General features: G+C 44.8%; 1 pseudogene; it reads left to right on the forward strand.

Moving 5' to 3' along the window:
* Window positions 1–21,568: 21,568 nt before the first annotated feature.
* Window positions 21,569–21,682, forward strand: LOC136654616 (5S ribosomal RNA; annotated as a pseudogene).
* Window positions 21,683–22,068: the final 386 nt, after the last annotated feature.

Consider the following 22,068-nt stretch of genomic DNA (forward strand, 5'->3'; position numbering starts at 1 on the left):
TACAGAAGGAGTAGTTCAAAGTTCAGCAGACATTCAGGGCATGGAGGGGGAGGAACTGGGGTGGTCCAGGGCAGGGAGGGGGTAGATCCTGGTGGCAGAGACATATGTGGGATGCTATTCCCTCTTTCGCTGCCCCTTCCTCTCGTCAGATTTATGCCAGCTACATGGGTCTGAGGAGACTCATTGCCAACCAGGCAGCTTACTGAGAGGTAAGAAAAAGGGTTTTTTACTTACCTCTCATTAGCCTTCTATTGCCCCCTCCAGTAGCATGCAATATGAGCTCTATTAGAAAAGCTATGCTATGGAGTGTGGGTATAAGACTGAGCTGTCAGACTCAGAACAAAGACATGGCATGAACCAATTCATCCTCCAATCCACTGGGTTGGCTTGATATCTGGGTTGTTGATACCTTAAACAAAACACGACAGCAAATAAGAATCCTGGGGAACAACAGCTAAGGGGCCATGTTCAAGATCCCACAAGATAAAAAGCAATGGTTTCAGATCAAAACTGCAGAGAAGAAAAAACTAGGAAGAACTTTGCAACGTGAAGGATAATTAAGCAGCATAATAACCTGGGATTGGTGAATCTTGTCCGTTCCACACTGGAAATAATTTGGATTATTTGAAGGGAGGATATAAATTGAATGTGTGGTTTATTATTTCAGAGTTCACATTGTCCCAAATTTGACTGTGGAGGTCTCAGCTATATTAGCAATGATGTGGGCAGTACCTGGGTCTAAGAATCTTCCTCCAAACTCACGAGTACAGTTCTGAGAAGGAACAACTAGATTGCAGATATTTCTAGAATTTAGCAGTAATTCTATGAATAAACTGCCTAAGGAAAGTTATGGATTTCCTTCCATGGAGACATCAGTCAGAGATGTTTCAGGTAGACAATAAGCTGTCTTTGGGCAGATGGATGATCCATTGCCTCGCTTCAGTATTGGGTGGGTGCGTGGGTTGTAGGTTGGTTTTTGACTATTTTTCCAGAGATCTTTAGTCATGATATCGTAAGAGAATTCACGATGAAATGGAAATTCATAATTCACTGTCTGGACATTGCAGTAGCAGTTGGCTTAAAATTAAAACTGTATCTGAAGACAGATTTACATTTCAGGCCATGTTTACGCCTTCACTCACAATTGATGGGCAAATTTAACTGGACAGGCAAAGCCGGACAACTTGAAAAATTATTTCATATCCTGAGCTTTGATGATTAATAAACATTTGATTCTTTGCCATAAATCACCAGTTTTATCAGAAAGCCTTGAACAGGCTTTTGCTCTAATCTAACACGGCATCAATAAAGTGTTTTATAGAGGTGGGAGGGAAAGGGAACACAGAAAGGTGAGAGTGTTAAGACATACTATTAAACTTCTAAGGGGATCGAATGAAGCCACCTGGGTTGTTGATATCTTAAACATGAAAGTCAATGAGAATCCTGGAGAACAATAGCTAAGGGGTCATGTTCAAGATCCACCAGCTTGGAATTGCTTCCTTATGGTGGTACTAAGCCAAGTCCAAGCTCCCCACGTCACACCTATCAAAACAATACAAAAATACAGCTCACAAGATGCTGGAATAACTACTTGGAGTTTCTGAAGAACCCCTTTTCCTGCCATCGTGGGAATATGTAGGGATCATGACTTGATCAAGAGTCTGTCTGACACAGTAAAGTGCACAACCACATACCTTTTTACCCATTGCTGAAGGCTCTGCCTGCTGTATCCATTTCCTGCACCATAGTTTGTCCTCAATGCTACTGCAAAGTTGCTGGAGGACCCTGGATTAAACCCTGCACTGAGCCAGCTATGGCACTTCTCTATTAGCCTGATGGTGCTTTGGAAATCTCTGCCATTGGTACTGAAGGTTCAGGGGTCAGGCTGGCCAGATGGGTCCTCTGATAGGTGCAAGTGCTCAGCCAGTGCCTGATTTGATCAACCCCTAAAGCCACTCCTGCATCTGTCTTCCATTGATAGAAAGGCCAATGTAGTGGGCCTTCTTGTGCAGCGCAAACCTATCTTGCACCGGAACAGGTAGAACAGGCCGGAGGTAACTCTTCCCCTTGCTCCCGGGTAAGCCACTGTAGCCCCTGAGGTGGCATAAGTCCAAGGAGAGCAGAATGACTTGCAAGTGCTCTGTGCCACTCGGGAACAGGGGTTACTATCCGGCATATCTGCTGGGTCCCAGCCCTGCTTCCTTGTACCCACCTGCCTCCCCAGGACCTCTCTCCCCCCGCCCTGGAACGAGTTTGGCTAATGCAAGCCTCCCTGTCAAAGTTGGCGCAGAGACTGGATTCAGTCTCCGCAGACTGGCACACATCCTTGCGCCAGCCCAGCCGACTCAAGAGGAGGCGCAAACGTGCTTTACGGCACATTTGCGACCCTCCTGGGCCAGTGCAAGGGACTTGCGCCGGCCCAAGGGTGAGTTTGGATTGCTCCCTTAGTTAAAGATAGAACAGGAAAACACAATTGGCTTACCACGTTGTGACCTAGTATGGTCAAACTGCATGATGCACTTGTGCTTACATACTTTTCTACTGGGGACAAGATGTATTCTCCCCTGCTGAAAAGATTAACTTTCCCAACCTTTTTAGAAGCTGAATTCTAAAAAGAAGCCTCTCCCCTAGCAACTAGCATCTCAACTTTTAAAAAGGCAAAAATAGCAACAAAGATAGGCCAAAATAAGAAGAACACTGTCTGTACATCAGCTCTCCCATGGTCAGCAAATGCATGAGATCTTCCCCAAACCGTGTTCCTGCCAACGATTCATTCAGTAGCCCTGCTTCTTGCTTTCTACTCAGGGGCAGTACAACCAGGTCTGCCACTCAACACCTGACTTGCTTCTGCTTGTGACTTGCTGGTGACTCTGCTGGTGACTTGCTGACACCCTGACTTGCTTTTGCTGCCTTTGCTGTGCTGTGCTCAGAAAGAAAAAGTCCCTTAACTAGATCCATCATGCAATTTTTTTCCGAAGAATTGGAAATGAAGGACTTCCCCCCCACTTTTTTTTTTTTTGTTCAAGACAGGGGTCTTCAAATCCCGGCCCGGGGGCCAGATGCAGCCCATGGCAAGCCTCTATCCAACCCGCGACCAGCCTCTTGTCCCCTGAAAGCTCCTGGCCCACTTTGCTGAACATGACTGGATCTATGCTCTGATTGCATCTGGAGGGTATTCTAAGGGCCAGAGAGGTTGAATGAATGAGCCCATTCATTCATTTATTTACACATCTAAGTTCCATCTCTAATTTATTTATATAAATTTTATATTTAAATTTTTTTCCCAGACATGCCAGACATTTGATGCGGCCCTCTGGCCAAAACGTTTGGAGACCCCCTGGTTTAAGAGAACGGTTGAAGAAAGAATAGGTTTATTGTGTTCCTTCACTGTGTGGTCCCTTTAATTAAACAGGAAGCCCTATACTTCTGTTTGGGGAAAGAGCCAAGAGGCAGAGCAAGGTATGGATGTGGATTCACTTCCTACTTGCTTTTAGTGAATGGAAAATGAATCTGTGTGGCTCACATCCACAGCATTTGGAAAGAGATGGCTTCAGGTTTGGGGTGAATAGACTGCTCCCCCTCCCATCTGTCATGGTTGCAAGCCACATCATTTGCTTGGTGGCTGAGCCTTTCCCGTTTCCACACATTCAAGTGTTTATCTGCAGTGACTAATGCTTAACACAGGAAGTGACTGCCACTCCAGCGAGTTCCAAGGTGACAATCATGGAGTCAAGCTCTCTTCACATTTGTCACAGCAGACAGATGCTTGATTGCACAGAAAGTGGGATAGGACTAAGTGCAGGCGTCATTAACACCCTCTGGAGAAACTCTTGTGCATTCATGCTCTGCAGGAGAGTGAATGCTTGAAGAGGGCTATGAGGACAATGGTTCGTGAAGAACAAGTGCTAAATAATAGGGAACCGTCTGTGGTAAAGAGAGCTAGGTGGAGCTTATGGCACATCCTTTGGGCCTTTCAAATGAGTAACACCAATCAAGACTGATTGGCAAAGATGTTCCTTTGTCTTGCTTTTTTTGTGCTAGGTGTTGCACATATGAATCCATCTTGGTGTCTATGCTAGTAACAGAGCTACGAAGTTGTCCTCCTTGGTAGACCCCACACTGAGGAAATCAAGACCAACAGGCCTGGGATAAACCGCTGACCAAGCAATTGAGCTGTGCTTCCATTCCTACCTCATTCCTCTCCACATGTCCTCTCCATGGCAGTAGACAGCTGCACCAAAATCTAGACTTGGAGGGTGTGTATCAGGGATCAGGAGTTCCTAAGATAAGTGGTTTGAGTTGCAGCCTGTTGCCAAGCAAATGTTTCTGATGGGCTTCTAGAACTTATGCCATTTTCAACCACTGTGCCATGGCACATTGATATGTCGTGAATGGTCCCTAGGTGTGCCGTGAGAATTTGGGAGAGGGTCATTTATTAGTAGGGTCATTGAGGGATGTGAGACCCCCTCCCCCATTAATAGCACAGTGTGCCTTGTCAATTGTAAAAGAAACGGATGGTGTGCCCTGACCATTTTAGTGCCTTGCCAGTGTGTTGTGAGATGAAAAAGGTTGAAAATTACTGATTTATACCAATACTAATCAATCCAAAAGCTTTGTCCTGTCTGCTAATCAGAGGAGTCAATTTTAGAGTCCTTCCAAAACTGAACCATGGAGATCTGGCCATGCACAGTCCCAGATAGCTCACTAGGTAAAATCCTAGTCTCAAACTCTAACGTTCCTTGCTTCTAGACTTCTGGAACCCCTGACATCTATGTTCTTGATTGCCTTTGCGTACTGATGTGGCAGCTATTCATCCTGTGGCAGCCCTGAATTATTGAGTCTATGGGAGTGGGTGAACATAAGCATCTCATCTCATCACAAGTTGGAGTGGCCAGCAATGCAAAAAATGGAACCTATGTCATTTCACTTCCTTATGTGAACCTGGACAGAGAGCCCTTGTCTGTTTCTTGTCATGCATTTGGCCTTTTTCCTCTGCATGATCTTTTCTAGGACACCTCAGGAATGCAAAAACAAACAAACAAACAAAAAAAAACATTCTTTAAAAAAAAATTTGCCTGAGGAACAGAACAAACATTTTCCTCCATCTGGAGGGTGTCCTTTCAGGTGAACTGTGAAAACTCTTCCAAAAGTAATTAATTAACCACAAAGACGGACGCCTCCAACCTGCAACATCAAAGTAGAATGCTCAGATTATCGGTCACAAATATACCAGCCACATAATAGCTTCATTTGTTTCCATAATGTATCACGGAAATCATTTTTGTTATGCTGAGGGCTGATTATTCTGTTTCCCTTGTTTCTATAAAAGCTCTCTCAAACCCCCCAAGGCACCTGAAGATCAAAGACTTCCTAAAGCCCTACAATAGAGAAGGGGGGGGGCATGAATCTGAGAGCCAGAGTGTTGCATTTGGAATGTGAATTGTGATCACAAGGGGCCTTTCCCTGTTCTTTCCATGGTACATCGAAGACGAACTCGTCACCTGTTCTGGTTTCTTTCTCTCCTTCTTTTTCATGGCATGTGCTTGTTGCAGCCATGGAATGAACAGTGTGTAAACATTCTTGAAATGGCTCCCTGTTGTCATTCCTTGGGGAATGTGAGTGGTCACAGCTGCTTATCAAAAAAAAGAATGAGATTGGCTCTGACGGCAGACAGGAGGAAGGGGTTACACCGCATAAAGAGAGAGGTGATGACTGGCAGACGGCACTTCGGGACTAGACGATACCTGACATGAAGAAAAGTGCTTAGCTTCCCTTGAACATTCTCAAATGTTTTGACTTGGGAGGAAACATTTGCTGCATGTTTCACTGGGTGTGAAACCTGATGTCATGCACAGAAGCCCCCCGGGAAATGTCACTTGTCTTCTAGAAACTCATTGGGTCATCCTTGAAAACTCCCAAATATTTCTCTTTGCAAAGAACCTTGAAATTCACTTCCATCTTTTTTCTTTTCTTTTTTTTTTAAATTTCTGTACCAAACCTAGGACAGGTCAGAATTTACTGCCCATGTTGTTCCTGAACCAAACAGTCCAAGTGCCATGTAGGGAAAAGCCAGGGATACTGTTATGGCTACCAAGCAAGCATAAATTGGGCATTAGGCAGCCGGGGGGTGGGGGGTGTATTGCCTAGTTGAATGCTTCCCTATTAGAAAAATTCCCTGCATGTAAAAAATATCAAGGAAACAATGAGGCTAAGAGCTTTCTCTGTCTTGCTCCCTTTGGGCAATGAGACCTTTAGGAGCATTTAATCATGCAGCCACCAGCCCCAACCTGCTGTATACAATGTTCAGGGAGGCATGGACCAAGTGACTTTTTTTTTCTGAATATACAAAACAGCTCCAAATTATAGAACATAACAGAGCAGTCTTGACTTATTTATTTTTCACATATTTATACCATCCTCCCTCCAAGGAGCTCAGGGTGGGGCACGTGTCCCTCCTTTTGTCTTCACAACAACCCTATGAGGTAGGCAAGGCCGAGATATAATGACTGGTCCAAAGCTTCCTGGTCCAGGAAGCTTCAGGGATGATGAGTGGGGATTATGAACCTGGATCTTCCAGGTCTAATTTCCAAACCACTACACTATCGTGGCTCTCACTTATGTGAAATCCATGTGCAGCTTTAGCATTTACCCAGGAGTCACTGGATCATTTGAATACATCATATTCTCCTCTTAAGGATACAATTCCTTTCCCCAAGCCTTTCCCGTCGATGACAAGGCAGGATGTTCATAATGCACAATACACATATAAAGCATGTTATTTCGGAGTGCTTTGTCTAACTCTGCCTGAGAATAAGCACAGTAGCTGTCTGACCTCCCCATTCATGCAGATTGGTGTTAACTATTGTGCTTTACACCTGACAGCCAAAATTATCCCAGAGGAGTTCAGTCAGGAGTCAACGTCTCAGTAAGATTGATGGCCACCAAGGCAATGACATTATTAAATTTAAACAGAGATGAGGGAGAGAATGCCAGTATTTACTTAGCATCATTTAATCTGGAAGGAAAGCAACAATCAAACTCTCCCTCTCACGATATCATGTAATAATGTTTTTGATGAACTGAGAGTTCCAGCTGCCTTATAAGGCATCTTGTCAAAAGATCTGCAGCCAAGCCAGTCAGTCTGTGCTAGACTTTTTTTCTTTTTTTCTTTTTCCCAAAAGATGATGCAGTTTCAGTGCCTGCTTAATTATATTCTGGTAAGAAACAGCAGTGCCTTGAGTCAGCAGAACTTTAAAAAATCCATCATTAAGCTGTCATTAGAGCAATCCCCCCCCAACTTTTAAGAATTGCAGAAGAGAGCTCTTCTGCTCCACTAGAGTTCTCCAAAAGATTAACCATGAGTTTGGAGGAACTGTGTAGAAAGATTAGTACTCTGCAGACAGTGTGAGGGATGGGGTCGAAGTCTGTCCCAAATTAAAGGTAGGCTAGAACCACAAGACAACGCAATTTGCTGTGCCCCCAATCTGAGCGATGCAATACTGAGAAACACTACATTTCTTATATGGAAGAGCTCAAGGGAAATAAAAGTTTGGAGTGTATGTCTAATAGAAGTATCCCCTCACCCAGTTTTCCTCTTCCCATTAGACCCTAGGTCAGTGGTTCTCAATTTTTTTCAACTTGCGGCTCCCTTGACCTACTAGGCCAGGGGTGCTCAATAAGTCGATCCCGATCTACCACTCGATCGCCAGGCAAAATGAGTCGATCGCAGGCTTCTCTCCCGTCCACGCATTCCTGGGAGTGAGCCCCACCCTGGGAGTGAAGCATGCCTGGGAGTGAGCCCCGCCCTGGGAGTGAGCCCCGTTGACTCTACTGGGGTGACTCGTGAGTAGACCTGGAGAGGAGCCGCTGGCAGGCTTCTGTCCTGTCCACGCATCCCTGGGAGTGAGCCCCATTGATTCTCCTGGGGATGACTTACCTTTCCCCTGTTTTTGCACTGGTATGTATGGAGATCTGCCCCCCCCCCCAACTTCCATCTGTTGGTTCTGTGTGCAAGGGATTTTGCACTGGTCTTGCTGTGATGTCTATATAGAGATCTTCCCTCCCCCACACCTTTCCCTTGTTTTTGCACTGGTCTTATAGAGATCTGCTCCCCCCCCCCACTTGTATTGGAATCGAGGAAGATCTGGTGAGGAGGTAGATGTGGTGTCAGCAGTGGCCCCTTTAAGGGTAAGGCCTGGGCATCCAGCAGAGTATGCTGCACAGCTGCAGCCACTTGAAGGCAATAGGGCCCTCAGGGATATAAGAGCACCTGGAGTGAGCCCTGTTGACTCTCCTGGGGATGACTTACCTTTCCCCTGTTTTTGCACTGGTATGTATGGAGATCTGCCCCCCCCCTCCAACTTCCATCTGTTGGTTCTGTGTGCAAGGGGTTTTGCACTGGTCTTGCTGTGATGTCTATATAGAGATATTCCCTCCCCCACACCTTTCCCTTGTTTTTGCACTGGTCTGTATAGAGATCTGCTCCCCCTCCCCACTTGTATTAGAATCAAGGAAGATCTGGTGAGGAGGTAGCAGTTTAAGGGTAAGCCCTGGGCATCCAGCAGAGTGTGCTGCACAGCTGCAGCCACTTGATGGCAATAGGGCCCTCAGGGATATAAGAGCACCTGAGGCAGGAAGGGCTCCACTTATTTATGTGAGTCAGCCTTTTCCTACATGAAGTTCTTTAAGTCCAAGTACCATTCCACCATGACTGATGAACATTTGGAAGTGTGCTTGAGGCTGGCTGTCAGCAGCTACTGTCCAGGCTATGCATCCTTGGCTGATTCACTTCAGTGCAAGTCATCAAAGTAAACTCAAGTAATTACAAAAAATGTTCATAGTTAATTATGTTGTGTTGTGCAATATTGGCTCATGCGGTTATGCAAGGTACACCAACATACATTGTACACATAAATGTTATATGTTATGATGGCGCAAACATTGTAAAAAAACTCTGGTAGATCTCCGGGCCTTGCTGGGTTTCAAAGTAGCTCTCGAGCCAAAAAAGTGTGAGCACCCCTGTACTAGGCCATACATCACAGCTCCCCATTAGGGCTACAATTCTATACATTGTTTAGGACAGCCACTGGTGTATCTAGGGGGATCAAGGAGCGTGAATACCCTGGAGTGCCATGCCTGAAGGGGTGGTGCCATCATCCTTGCCCTCCACCACCTTCCTAACCCATCCTGGAGGTCTTTGAAGGGCCAAAGGAGGCTGCACATGGCCTCCACAGCCCTCTGAAGGCTTCCTGAGGCCTCTTGATGGCCTTTAAAGCCAGAAAACAGGAAGCGCTATTTAAAGCCATTTAAGGCTGCACACAGCCTCCTCCAGTTCTCTAAAGGCCTCTGGTGGGGGAGCATTCTGCAGCCCTGGCCCTGAGCAACACAAGGGACCAGAATTGCCAGAGGACAGTGGATTTTTTTGTAAGGATCCCACGGTTTTCCTGACTGGTTTCCAGGGCTCCCTAGAAAGCCACATGACTCATAGTTTGGGAACCACTGCCCTAGGCTGAAGAAAAGCCCATTGAGGGTCCCCCACCAGTGCTGGGCCCTCATGGCACCAGTGCCCCATATCAGAGTGCGGACAATATGCCTCTACTATTCCTCAGTTTAATATTGCTGGGATAATCTTCCCTCATTTAGAAATCAATACCTTGGGGTGTGCCATTGCTCAGCCTTACTGGTTGTTGCAGTGCTTTATGGGTAGAGGGAATATCACAATGACATTCATTTAAATCCATACATCACAATGTAGCTGCATCCGTACATGGCATTGCATTGTCACAATGCTGGCTCGCAATGCCAGCATTGCACAGGGAGATCAGTCACACATGGAGAGGGGTTTTAAATGGCTCTATTTGCTTTTTGACCGCAGGAGCACAAGTAGTCGCTGAGCAGACACCGTTCTTGTGTAGCTCTGGCACCGGGCTGACTATAAACACCACAGGGGTCCTTCTGTTACTGCATTACGGTCCTAAAGTGATGAACCGTTAATGCTCTTCGGAGTGTTTCTCGCAAGCATGCCAATTAATGCTATTTATGTTGATTGTTCTGCAAGGTGGAAACCTTGCAGTTGGAAATTAAAAGAAGATAGTCAATTTGACAGCAATTATTTTTGGAGAAAAAATGCTCTTTTTTGTGTGTTCCTCAACCTTAAACTCATGTGCATTATAAAAGGCACATTGAGGTAAAAGAAAGCTGCTATTGGCACCCATAAAAATTTAGCTCCAGGGATAGACAGCAGCTGAGGGGTGATTTCACCAGAACATGGCAAGGGAGGAAGGTTAATCTCCCTACATCTGCGCTGCAGACCTGATCTTCATTAAGGCCCTCCACAGCTGTTAAGAAACACGGAATGAGGAAGACGTGTATAACAGGGTTCGTGCTGTCGCCCTAAGTCTGTGCAGAAATTCGGCTCCAGGATGACAGATCATTTGCACAAATCATTCTCCAAGAGCTGCAATTCCCAAGCTGAAATTGCTGACCCCAGACAAGTCATGGAGAGAGTACGGTTACATGACTGTTGATTTATATGTGGGACGTTGTCCACCCGGAAGGTTATTATTTCTGTCGTTATTTAAAATATACTCAGGTAGTTGCAGGCAATTGGAGAATGAACTGAATGAATATGCCTGCTCGGAAATTTAAGAAGGGAGATCACTTTAATATATTATTTCCTCCCTTGTTACTTAACTGTGTGTTTCCACTTGACAGGAAGGGCAAAAAGATGTTATTGCTGTTGCATTAGGAGAACCTTCCAAGCCATTAGGGTGTCTCTGATCGTATGTAGTGGGCATTTTAATAGAATATGCTCTGATCACTGACATGATCTGGCAATGCAACAACAGCCCACCCCCCACCCCCACCTCCCAAAAAAAAACACTCAGAAAGAAACCATTGTGCTGGGCTGACGCATAGTCAATAAAGCCCTTAGATTGTCAGGATGCTGTTTTGTATTATGTTCGGGTGAAGAAATGGACACTTTGTGGTAGTGAAAATCCCATATGATGGAGCCAGCTGGCATCCTATCAACATGTGAGTTCATCATACTCTTGAGAAAGCTTTCATCCAGAGATGGATACCTGTGGATTAATTCTGTCTACTGGAGTACAGCTGTTTACCCAGAGATGGGAGCAGTCAATGCTACGTAAAGCCGTCTTCACATGTCAGCCGTTCGGAACAAAATTCTGGCAACAGAACTTTTCTGCCTCTCACCTCATTCAAAGCCTTCAAACAGAGATTATGCTGGTAATGCAGCCCAAAGATTATTTATTGAGGTTGCTGGCACTGGAGTTGTTGTGAAGAATCCCAGCTCTGTCACTCTGATCTATTCCTTGGAGTGAGCTGTTCATGCAAGTTTTAATCTCTAGTTCAGTGGTTCTCAAACTGAAGACCCACTTTTTAGAATGAGAATCTGTTGAAGCCCACCAGAAGCTATGTCATGACTGGAAGTGACATCATCAAGCAGGAAAATTTTTAACGGTCCTAGGCGGCAATCCTATCCACACTTGACTACGTGAATCAAGGGTTAAACAAGCTACGATTTGGGGGGAGCACTGCTGCCCAATCACCATTATAGCCACACACTTTGGCATTCATAAACCAGGCAGCAGCCTTTAGTGCCCCTATCTGTTGGTCCCAATCCAATGAATGCAGGCTCCAACAAACTCTCAAGAAGGAAGTCCCCCCCCACCTCAAGCTATCAAGGAGAATGTTTTGAGCTCTATGGAAAGCAAAACGGAGCCACATGTGCACATTACCTTGTGAGTAGGTGAATGTGCCTCAACTCTTATCAAGGGCCAGACGAGGGGGGATGTAAGGTCAGCGGAATGGTCCCGATTCAATGAACGTGAAGCTCAACAAATGCTCCAGAAAGTGCCCCCACCACCATAGTAAAAAGGATAAAAAAGGAACCAGGATGGGAGGGGGGTGGGACCAGCGTAGACTTTCTTCACCAGATCCAATGCTCCGTGTTGGACTAAAAAGCTCCTCCATCTGCACCTCCATCTGCTCCGACACAGAGCTCCTCCGTCTGCACCAGCAATACAGCCAACACAGACCAGAGGAGACCCACTGAGGGAACTGCACGTTACCTGGGGGTAGGGGACGAATGCCCATGAGGCGACTCTGACAGCTGCCTCAGCACCAACTGTAACCATTTTGGCGCCACTGCTCCTCTGGGCTCTGGGCAGCTTAGGACTGGGCTGTAGATCATTAGAGACATTGTTATTAGTTTTGTATTGGCTATGTCAGAATGCCAGGTGCCAGGGAGGACACCAGGATGAGGTCTCTTGTTATCTGGTGTGCTCCCTGGGGCATTTGGTGGGCCGCTGTGAGATACAGGAAGCTGGACTAGATGGGCCTATGGCCTGATCCAGTGGGGCTGTTCTTATGTTCTTATGTATTAATGTTTTATCCTTATTCATATTTATAATATGATGGATTGTTATGCATTATTGGGAAAATGTCCTTTAACTTACAGATCTGGAATGGTCATAGATATGCTATTTAGATTCTTGTTTGACTAAGTATAAAAATGCTATTTTTTTGTTTCCATACACTATGCACTACTTTGGAATTTGATTTCTGAGTTTAGTCCTCCTCCCTTTTCTTTGGAGAATCACCATCCCATAATTTTGAATTTACTTCTGCTTATGCTGAAGTGAAAAAAAAAAAAAAACACAAAAAAAAAAAACAGGCCAATTTGTCCACTGGGTCTTGTCTGAAGTTGTGGGGATGAATGAGTAAAAAGTGGCAAGACTAAGCTGGGGTTGTTTTGTCCCAGTTTCCGGATCTGAGTCTGAAATTACACCATATGAAAAAGATGTTCAGTAATTACAGAAATTGGAAGTGCTAAATGACATACCTGCTTTGCATAATTTTCCACCTGTGCTTAATTTCTACCTTGGCAGAGTCTGATGCCTTCACATTTTAAATTTTTGCAGGGTTTGGTCTGTCATCCCTCACTGAACAATGGATGCTGCCTTATACCATGTCTTGGACACTGGTTCATCAAGCTCAGGAATTAGCGCTGACCAGCGGAGGATGTTGAAGGATTCAGATTGGGCCTTTCTCAGTTTTAACTGAAGATGCTGCTGCAGACTGAACCTGAGATTTATGCTTGCAAAACGTGTGTCCTGCTACTTACCTATGGTCCCGCCCAATCCCAATATGTAACATTATGGTATTTTTCAAAAATACAAGATTTTAAAAATTTTGGCCAGTAGTGGTGTCATCCCCCCCCCCGGGTGCATCACCCGGTGAGCCCCACATACCCCTAGTGACACCACTGGACAGCCCTCATGTTGAGCTAGAGAAGAGCAGGGAGTATGCAAGGCTGAGCAAGACACCAGAAAGAGGGGTGGGGGTCAATTCCTCAATGGATTAAAGCTCTAGGCAGGTTAGTTTTAATCAGATCAAAGGAAAAGATTTATTGGGGTTAAAAGGGGAACAATGAGCAAACAGACAATCAATTTTAGTCATGTAATCAAGAGGCAAAGTTCTAAAATAAAGTGAAAATAGAATTTAGTCAAGACTTCTCTGACTCAAGCATTCACTTAGAACAGCAGCACACTTCTGGCAGCAGAAGAAAAGATCTTCCTAAGAGTTAACACCTTCCTAGCTGGTCAATGTCATGACTTGCACCTTGGCTGGTCAAGCAGAGTCTAACTCACATCTTACTCTCTCTGGTGCTGGCTTCCATCTTGTGCTGGCTCTAACTCTGAATCTAATATTCAGCTGGGGCCTGCCTGGGCTCCCTTTATGGGAGCCAAGCTCTCTAATACAGGGGTGTCAAACTCGTTTCATACAGAGGGCCAAACAGTATTCATCATGCCTGCTGAGGGCCAGAGGTGATGTCAATAGGCAGGAAGTGATGTCATTAAACAGGTCATAATAAAAAAATAAGCACTTTTTTCTCACTTAAGAGCTCATTAGCTGACAGAAGAGAAAATACACAAATCTTGATCGTATTTCAAGATATGGAAGAACCCAATTTTCATGTGGGCTGCCCTTTCAGCAGTAACATCTCATAGGAACATAAGAAACTCAGCACTGCTTAGCAGCTGAGAGCCTGAGGGCCAGATAAAAAGCTTCCATGGGCCGCATCTGGCCCCTGGGCCTTATGTTTGACACCCTTGCTCTAATAGATTGCTTTTCAGTTAGCTGCTGTTCAAATTTCCAGTTTCCAAGTCAGGTGAGCAACTGGATCGATGGCCAGGTGGGACCTCAGTTTCAGTCAAAAGATTTTTGGAATTTGGTGATACCAGACAGTCTTCAATTTGCATCTGAATGAAGAATGTTGCGGGTGATACATAATTAGAGCTCTGATCAAGCTCTAATTGGATGGCGAATGGGGCAGGCTACTTTCCAGAGAGTTGTCTTTGATGAGAGAAAAGAGTTTTCTTAGGAGGGGTGCTTGCTCATGACAATCATCTATTCTTAAATGCTTAACAGATGGGAGCATTTCCCCCTGGGGATGGGGAACAGGAAACAGCTGAAGAACAAAATAATGCTGAAGGATCAGTTCACCCCACAATAGTCTCAATGTTGTTCTGTCATGAATATCAGTGAACTCAGAAATGATTCATGCATTGTCCCCTTAGTGAAGGAAGTCAAGTTCTCATCCCCCTGGATTGGCTTCTGGTAGAAGGAAGCAGATTCCTTTCTTCCAGTGCTCCAAACAAATATCCATAGTGGAGTAGTCCCACAGTTTGTGTATCTTTCACTTGATGTCTCCAGTGCTCCTGGGCCAAGGAGGTCCTCTACTGTTGCTGCACATTACACAGTAAAATAACACTTGGAGCCCAATCCTATGCATATCTACTCAGAATTAATTCCCATTAAAGTCAGTGGGGCTTACTGCCAGGTCTGTGTGGATGGGATTGCAGCCTTAGATGGGAGTGGCAACATATGAAACTGCCAGCGACCAAGTCTGACTATTGGTCCTTCCAGCTCAGTACTGACTCTATCGACTGTCAGTGGCTTTCAACATATCAGATGAGGTTCTGCCCCAACTCTGCATAAAGAAGTCAAGTATCCTGAGCTTGTAAAGCATGACCTTCCAGCTGCTGTCCTGTGGGCACAGTTGTTGACTACCCCTGGCCCTGAGATATCCTTTGCAGTCATCCTGCCAGAAGTACTTAGCTGCTGCCTCCACTTATTTAAAAGTGCCCCATTATTTGTAGGGATGTGGTGTTCTCTTCAGCAAATTTGGGGGAGAAGGAAGTCAGTTGTCTAGAGTTCTGGATTTTGAACTGGAACATAACCTCATGTACTGGAGCTGAGATCTAGCCAAGTGAAACACCTAGAAGTGTCTGTGTTCTCTGTGTCTTCTTCTTGCACAGAAGGGAGAAGGAAGGCAACACCAACCCCTACAAGGCAACATGAAGCTTCAGAATTGGCTGATTCTGGGGTACATACTAGGAGTGTGGCCCCTTACCTGGAAAACAAGGTACATTCTGTACTTCAGAATCCTGCTTCTACCTTCCATTTCCCAGACCAAGCCAAAGCTACTGTTCCAGCAAGTGGCTTCAGGGACCCAAGTTGGACATCAGACCTTTCCAACATAGATTTGGATAAGGCCACCCACTGCCTCAGCCTGATCCTGACACCTTCTCCCTTGTACCAGAAGCCGACAAAAGCAGAGGAGGATTGCAGACATGTCCTCTCATTAAGAGGGCAATCTGCTAATTGGCCTGCAGACATGTCTAACTTTCTCTGGATCTCATTCATTCTCTTCTTACTTCTGTCATCAACCAAGCTGAATTGAACCATATGCACTCACTCCGCTTCCTTTCGTCTGAGGCATCTGCAAAGCATTACTTGAAAGCTCAAAGGATTGTTGTGAATCATTAATTAATTCATGCATAGAAGGTGCTTTGATATTCCTGGATGAAAGGGACTAGAACATTGAAAGTTCAAAGTGCCTTTTATTAATTATTGTTGTCCGGTCCCCCATCCTTAAATATTTAAACTCCCATAGCAGACTCTGTGAAATTGACCAAGGAAATCATATCACTCATCAAGTCAGCATGTTTGTGTTCCTTGTCTTTGCATATCAAGTGTGCCAGTTGCAGGGTAATATCTTGTAGAAGAATAAAATAGTGCTTGCAATTGAAATAATGCAATTTTGGGGGGTGGGGAAGACCATAAACTAGCAACTGATATGCTGGTCACTTGGTGAATGGAGCAAGAGGAAGCTCCTTGAGAAGATTTCCCCTATTCAGTAGATCTTTATTGTTCTGTGAAATTGCTCTACCCTGCAGTGGCATAGCTAGAGGGGTACAAAGCACTACATTTTGCAGGGAGCCTCGCCACAGCATGTAAGCAGCCCCTCCCCATCCCCTTCGGAGCCATTGCGGGCGGTGGGTGCAACACGGAGGCGTACGCCATCAATTTGGCCATTCCTCCTAAGAGAAACATAGCTGTAATTTTAAAAGAAGTTGGGAGTCTTCATAAAATTAGGGCTCCATTCATTCCTTGGTCATCACCAAATTTCACCTATGGTGAAATTCAAAGCAAATGTGGAGGCTTCTCCTTGGGCAAAAACATCTAAGGAATGCTGAGGGAAGCACAAAGAATTTTGATGCGTCTAGAATAACTGGGGAGCGTGTTGATGCATATCCATAGTTGGACGAGCGGCAAGAACTTGGAAGGTAATGAGGCTTTTCATCACTCACCATCTTCCAACATGATCCACACACAAAACTCTGCTCCTGACAGGTCCATTTTATGCCACAAAGCGGGACGAGATTTGGCATGCAATCATGCTGAGTTTGTTCATGGCAAAGAAGTTAGATGCGCTGTTTGACATGCGCAGGGGTCATCCACAAGGGAGAATAAATGTAACTGTGGTTAGCATACGGTGCCCATGTACAAGCCCTAACTCAGCATTTCATAGTGCGTTTCATTGAATAGGTTAAACATGGTGGTCTTGACGGTGCTCTCTGGAGGTAATCCCAAGGGGAGGGGGACAGGAGGGAAATCATTATGGAAACTTATTTCCATAGAGAAATTGCCACAGTACTTTTGCAGGTCGGGTGAGCCTTTGATGAATAGTCATTAGACAGCAAGATACAATCATTCTGAGTCAGCCAAATTGCTCTTCCCTTTGAAAGATATCGTCAAATAACCTTTCCCCCTCAGCCAATCAGAAGCATAATTACTAATGTAATTTATCTTCAACTTATTGCCTGTAGGAGTATCAAAACTCAGCTTGGAAAACCATGTATCTTCTCTCCCTTTGTTCAACCTCCAAACCCTAAACACACTTGAGACATAGACTAATAGCTCTTAGACTTCTGCTCATTGTTGAAATCCCCTGATGCGGCCCACAGACTAAAATCTTTAACCTGCCACCATTAAAAATGTTTTAGCAGTGTCCTTTCTGTCTTAAAACACTTACACTTTATCATCTGCAGCCTCTAAAGGCCTCCATAGATTATTCTGGAGAGAATCTAACCCACCAAGGTGCTATTAAGCAAGATTTTTGTAATAATACATGCGTGCTGTGACTCAGTGCCAACATGAAGAGACAGGGCAACATTCATGAGCACTGTTCTCAGAGAAGCTCATTGGAAAGTAAGTTTTAGTCATTCATGTGTCACCTTTGGTCACTAACAATTGATTAGGAGCTACCACACTTTCAGATTGTGATATTTGCCTACTTCCTGTCCAGATATTTTATTTACAGAGAGTTTGACTTCATCTGGGCCATCTCTAATTCAGCAGACAATGAGAAGAACAGTCTCCAAACTGTGGATTGGGACCCATTGGTGGATCCCCAAAGGGTGACAGAAAAACTAATTGCCTCAAGCCCTGAAGCTGTTCAAAAATCAGATACAGTAGCTGCTAATTACCCTGTAAATACCTAAGTTACTGTAGTTTGCAAGCATGTGTAAATATAGGGAGATAAATGTTTGAGGATCTTTTTTCTGTTCATTATTATTTATAAATAAATAAAATATTGTTTCTTTCTAGATTTCCTTTTTTTAAAAAATCCGGTAAACCTAAGTGGGTCCCAATAAAAGTGGATCTCGGTGCTATAAAGTTTGGGAACCACTGGTCTAGGTGCAATGTGAATCTTTAAAATCAGAGACCCACCTCCTGATCCACCAAGGGCAATCTGTACATGGAAGCAAGGTTTCACTTGCCCACCCATTGTGGACACAGATATTTCATTCCCAGGACCCCAGAAAATTGGCTGAATGTGTTTTTCAATGCAGTTGTAGATCTTCATCCCCTACCAGAGCTAGTAGTTGTGTTTAACTAGCTGCATGAAAGTAGGGTGAATAGGGGCCATTGTGTTTTGGGATGCCCTAGTGTTAGAATTGTTCCTGAAATGCAGATGCACCATGGGTTAATCCCAAAGACTGACTGCGCATCATTGGCCACTTGGGATGCTACTGAATTGTTTGCTTCTCAAAACACACAGTGAAATATGGGATTCTGTGTTTGAGCAGGCCAGATTTTAGAAAATATGGAGATCTCTGGATTTTATGCATTCTGGGGATTTGTGGACAAATATGTGTTTAATTGAGTGCTTGTCACTGTATTGTCACACCAGCTGTTTTGGATATGAAATGCTTTTAAAAAATCCATGACAAAGTACATGACAACACATATTATTTTTGGTGATGTAAAGAAATCTGCATATTTTCCAAGGAAGCAGGCAGAATGGAAATTAAAGGAAAGTGAACTTACGTAGCTCAGAACTATTGAATCAAAAGAGAAAAATTCATCCATGCCAAGGTGATAAATCAGTATATCATTGATCTTCTGATTTATGCTTGCACAGACACATTCAATAATACATTCATTTACTAAACATGAGCACACCATCATGCTTTGAAATATGCAAAACAGAGCACTTGATGAAACCCCTATTTCCACATCATGCTTTCTCTGTCATAGGAGAATCCTTCTAAGAATTCTTGCAGCTGTTCATGCAGAAATACTACCTGTGTGGCTCCAAGTCTCACTTCCTGATGATCTTGACGAAGATGACTCTTTGAACTACTCTTCAATTGTGCTATTTTTATTCATTATTTCCTTGACTAATTCTACTCTGCTCTTCCTCTGAGGAATTCAGAGCAGTTTACAGGTCACACAGTCCCCAAGGTGTCACTTCATAGGGGCTGGAACCTCAAAGCAAGCTTTGCCAGACTACCCAAATGGGTGTCTGGGGGCAGGAGGTGTGGCCTGGAGGTGAAGCTGGTGCCCTGCCTGAAGAAGCTAAGCTGGAACATCCTGGGTACTCACTTTGGATGGGAGACTAGAAGATGCTGATAGACTGCCTGAAAAGGCACTGTGAAACAGTGCACTGTGGAAAGAACCATGAGATGGTGTGGAATACAGAGGAGTCAGTCAGATAACATCCTGAGAATGGACAAACCAAGGGGACTGCTGTGAAGCTTTGGAAGGGCATAGCACAGTCAGGATGTCGGTTGCATTTGGACAGAAACCTCTGGTGAGCTGAGGGTTCTGTGTCTCACAGAACAATGCTTGTAAAAACCAATGGTGGTTGATGCCTAGCCTGCTTGGTGGTTGGCAACCTTCAGTCTCGAAAGACTATGGTATAAGCCTACAGCACCTGGTATTCCCAAGTGGTCAACCATCCAAGTACTAACCAGGCCTGACCCTGCTTAGTTTCCAAAATCAGACAATAGCCTGCTTATGTAAACCACACTGAGCATGTGCACAAACGAAGGATGAGTGAATGTTTTTAGTTGGCCTGGAAGTCAGTGTTTACTGCTCTGCCCTCGTTGGAGGCTTTCAAACAGCAATTGATTGGCCAACTCTCAGGGATGCTAGAGAAGTTGTCTGCACCACGTAGGGGCTGGACTCAATCACTCTAATGTTCTCTGAGTTGTTCTCATAATGTTCAGTTGCTTCAGTTATTTAATACACACTGCTATGCTATTGGGCAGAAAATGAAGGGCAAAATTCAGCAAAAAGTTTATGGTTTACCCTTTGATTTAAAAGTGTGTGAACGCGTTAGAACTTTGGCAATTTGTTCAAGAGCCAGACAAGTATGAGCTTGTGAGAAGGACTGTGGAGCAAAGCCAGGCCTTCATCTGACAGGCTGCCCCACCTTACTTTGCCCTAGAACCCACATGTCTTGGTGACCTGCTGCCAAAGCATTTGGAACAGGGATATGTCAGTTCTCTAATTCATAAACTCCCTATGGCAAAACAGGCTAGTGGCTGGGGGTAGGATGGGCTGGGGCAGGCTGGGTCCCATTTTTTTCAAAGGGATTTTGTTAAACATTAATCAGCAAGGAGTTGATAAGGAAGTTGAACTCACCTGTATGTTGTTTTGACTTTGTATTAGAGTGCAAACTCCCTAAGCTGTTCAGGAAATCAGGCCAAGTTATGTTGTTGCTCTTAGGAAATTAAAATTGGTCCATCCCTGCTTAGCTCTTCTGTTCAGAGCATGATCTACTCATACTGTCAGCAAGAAACCCACACAAAGGGAATCCCGATAGGGTCCCATTTTCACCACGTATGTGCACACACTGAGAAGCATTCAGGAACGAAGACAATATCCTATAAGAAATGGAAGGTCTAGTCACATCCAGCAATTCTCTGTAAGAGAAATCCTACACAGACTTTACTGGGAGTAAACTCCATTGAACAAAATGGTACTTACTTTTGAGTAGACATGCATAGGATCATGCTGTGTGCCTTGCAAGCTACTCTTGCCCAATGAGCGCCCATAATTTGCACCATAGGGGGAGCATCATAGGGGAAGAGGTGAACTGCAAAGCACGAGATGTATGCAGGTTTCCTATTTCTCCAGGCAACCTATGGCACAAACAACACATGTGCCCATGTGCATAGGTGGTGTTTGTGTGTGGGGGGCCCATATGATCAAGAGTTGACTTGGGATACTATTGTTGTTACTTTCATTTTAACACCTACCTCTCCATTACTTCCTTCCTTTTACAACTGCGATTGCGGGCAGGCAGCTGGCTGGTGTCAGAAGCTGGAAATCTTGACCATGTCCCCTGAACATATCAGCAAAACACTGAGCTGCAATGAGAAGTCCTTATGAATGCCTCTCCTTTAGAAATGCAGGGAGTGGCTCTCTCCCCAAGATGCCTCCCCCCCCCCCCGAAATGTTCATTGCTGCTGCTGCTGCTGCTGCTGCTGCTGCTGGTACTTTGGCATCCAAGGCAGTACCAAGGCTGGTACTTTGGCATCCTAGTATGGTGGAGCTTGACCCTGTTGGGAAGAAATGAAATCCCTTGGAGAATGGCCTCCCCCCAAAAAGACATCTTCGTCTCTTTGAGATTATACTTGGGGGAGGGTATTTTCTGTGCTCATTCTCTAGACCAGCAGTTCCCAAACTCTCTGGGAGTCTGAGACCCGCTGGTAAGTTTTGATGGGAGGGGGACTAGGACACAGGGTGCCATGGGCACCCAGGAGCATTTTAACATACCGGTGGCACTGTGCAGCCTCCCAGAGGGTCCTGGAGGCTCGCAGGCCCATCAGCAATCCTCCCCATCACAACAGTCAGCTCAGATCTGTAATTGGAGTCCACTTCTGGTTTCAGATTTTCCAAGCTCCCTTACTGTTACCCTACACATGCCCAATCTCGTCTGATCTCGGAAGCTAAGCAGGGTCAGGCCTGGTTAGTACTTGGATGGGAGACCGCCTGGGAATACCAGGTGCTGTAGGCTTATACCATAGTCTTTCGAGACTGAAGGTTGCCAACCAACCAAGCTCCCTTAAGGGGAAAGTGCCCCTTTTATGTTTCAATGGAGGGTCCCATTGACCAGTCTGAACACCACTTGGACCACCAGTTTGACCACCACTGCTCTAGACATTCTCTTATGCAGAGAAACTTTTTCTGATATATGTTATATTTTATAACAGCAGCAAATGTTCATAGCCTTTCCACGAGCATTTTTTCTATTGGTTGACATGCTGTGATGTCACAGTAGTTAATCTATAATTATGGTATGAGCATGAGAGATAGGCCATGGAGTGGCATTGAAAGACATGACAAATGTCTGTTTAAAAAATCAACTTTGCTTCCATAACTGTAAAAACAAGAACAGCTTCA

Source organism: Tiliqua scincoides, chromosome 5 (assembly GCF_035046505.1).
Source record: "Tiliqua scincoides isolate rTilSci1 chromosome 5, rTilSci1.hap2, whole genome shotgun sequence".
In the NCBI taxonomy this organism is placed as follows: domain Eukaryota; kingdom Metazoa; phylum Chordata; class Lepidosauria; order Squamata; family Scincidae; genus Tiliqua; species Tiliqua scincoides.